At 42.5% G+C, this 2,500-nt stretch overlaps 1 protein-coding gene across 2 annotated transcripts in view; it reads left to right on the top strand.

The window, feature by feature from the left end:
- LOC125036445 (ABC transporter F family member 4-like) overlaps window positions 1–2,500 on the top strand; it is a 29,879-nt gene that overhangs the window by 26,630 nt on the left and 749 nt on the right. The gene's annotated exons all lie outside the window — the stretch shown is intronic.

Raw genomic sequence — 2,500 nt, forward strand, 5'->3', positions numbered from 1 at the left:
AGCAATACATGTGAATAACAAAAACAACAATAAAAAGTATTTTTTCATAAAACTGGTAACACAATGTCGGCTGCAATTATAATAACATAATTTGTTAATTCTTAATTAAATGACTCTGTTCCTTTAATCTCATTGAAACCAACAGAGCCTTAATCTACTACTTATTACAGTTGTCATGTTTCAAGTATTACTCAATGTATATGCTCCGAAATACTTAAAAAAAAGGTGAAGTCTTTTTACCCAATTGAATGGTTAATGGTTAATGGTTAAAAGCAAAATAAATGTGCTAGACATCTAAGGTCATGTAGCACTATAGTTAATGTTAGTGAAGGGTGGTTGGGTTAGTGATTAGTTGTTAAAGCTGGGTTAAGGAATTGGTGAGTGAATGGGTTAGGGTCGGATGAGTTAATGTAAAGGGGTTAGATCAAGTGAAGGATATATATGCGTTTGAGGAAGGAAAACAAGTTGTCAAAGCAGAAAGTGTGAGATTCTGTAAGGATGTCTGATAAGTTGGGATGTCTATATAGGGAGGACGTGGGCATGACAATAGAATATGTGGGACTGAAAGAGGAACATTCGGAAACCGCGAATGTTCCAATGAAGGATAGGTATACTTTCGTTGATTTACTGTCAAAAATTGCAGTGCGTGTTGGAGAATTTGAAGGGGAAGGTGCTAGAGGGTGGGATGAAGAATGAGGTTGGGGAGGTGGTGTTGTATCAAGAGGGGTGTCGAGAGGTAGAGGGTCTGGGGAAGAGGGTACTTGTGACATGAGGGATTCACGTGTGTATCCAGGAGGGAGTGGAAGGGATAGAGGGGATGGTGGGAGGGTTAATATAGGTGGGGCTGGAGTCGGGGGGAATGGGTTTTGTTGGGATGGGGTAGGAGGATTGGGTGTAGGGAGAATATGAGTAGGAGGAGGATGGATATCGGCAGTCACTTTGAGTGTGGAGGGAGCGGGAGTTGTAGAATTTGAAGGTGGATGAGTATTAGTTTGGGACTCGATTATGTAGTTCTGGATATCTTCAAGAGTTTCTGTAGTGGAGTTGGTTAGGGAGTTTTGTGAGATAAAGGTTTTCTTGTGAGGGGGGGAAGAGAAGTCTGGTGTCTGAAGAATAGGGGCAAAGGAAGGTGGAGGTGATTGTGGGGTAGGGGGAGAGGGGGTGGAACGTTTATTGTCTGCTGCGGGTAGTGCGAGGAGGGAGAGGGGAAGGTGGTGGGGCTGTAGTAGAGATTGGAGTGTCTGGATTTAGGATGACAAAATAATTTGACTGGGTAGAGATTGGAGTGTCTGGATTTAAGATGGCAAAATAATTTGACTGGGGAAGGTAGGAGGTAGAAGAGGGGAAGTTAGATGGAGGGGGGTTAGGTTTAGGAGAGGGTGTAGGAGCTAGGGGGGTAGGGGGAGTGGCAGAGTGTGCGACATTACTAGAGTAGGGGGTAAGAGAAAAACCTCGTCGACGAGCCTCCTGTCTGGCTTCACGTAGAGTGAGTCCAAGTCTGAATCTGAGAGTTGCTACCTCAGACTCAAATTTGTAGGTGGGGCAGCCTCTATAAAATACATTATGGGGGCCGCCACAGTTTGCACATGTGCGTGATTGTTCAGAGCAGTTTGATCGAGTATGGCCAGGTTGGGCACATAGCGGGCATCTGGCTGTGGAATGACAGTGTTTGGCTGGGTGTCCTAAACGCCAACAATTTTGGCACTGACGAGGAGGAGGTTGATATGGTCGGACAGGTAGGGATTCCCCACCTATGTAAACATTAAAGGGAAGGTCATGTCTACGGAAAGTAATGTTAATGGATTTCTTACGATTTCCTCTGGGAGGAATGGAGTAGCATTGTACATATGTTGCATCATAGTCTGTGAGACTATGATGCAATGTGAGAAGGGATTGGTGAAGAAACTGAAACGAAAAGTATGAGTGGGAAAAAAGACCATGCAAAATTAGTTGAGTCGATGGCTGAGTCCCAAGGTTGAGGAGTTCCCCATCATTGGGTCTCAGTCTTCGTATCCTAAGCCCCCCCACGACAACAACGGGCAAAGGATTGGGGGGGGTTACCCAATTGAAACTTCCTGATCACTAATGCTATAAAAATGTTTCGCTAATCGTCCTTATTATCATTATTCAACTAATATCTTTGTCAATATCATTAGAAATAGTAGAAGTAAATTAAAACGATGAAAGCTTACCAAGAGAATTTGATTTGGAAAACGAATTACATGGGGGTCCGTGGGAGAGATTTATCACCATCTCGGTTCTCATTGGAGGGAAGCTCCCAAATAACGTCTGACAATAGAAAAAAATGAATATTAAGAAAATATATAAAACTCATTTATACATTATTTAAATATACAATATTTACACCGAAGAATACAGGGGGGGGGGGGGTCTATGAAGGGCCCGGTTACAACAAATGAAAAGTTAATCTTATAATCAGGTCTCTTCTGTAAACATATTGACATGTTGTTGATTTACATATTCTTTTATCTTACTTATT

Source organism: Penaeus chinensis, chromosome 2 (assembly GCF_019202785.1).
Source record: "Penaeus chinensis breed Huanghai No. 1 chromosome 2, ASM1920278v2, whole genome shotgun sequence".
Taxonomy (NCBI): domain Eukaryota; kingdom Metazoa; phylum Arthropoda; class Malacostraca; order Decapoda; family Penaeidae; genus Penaeus; species Penaeus chinensis.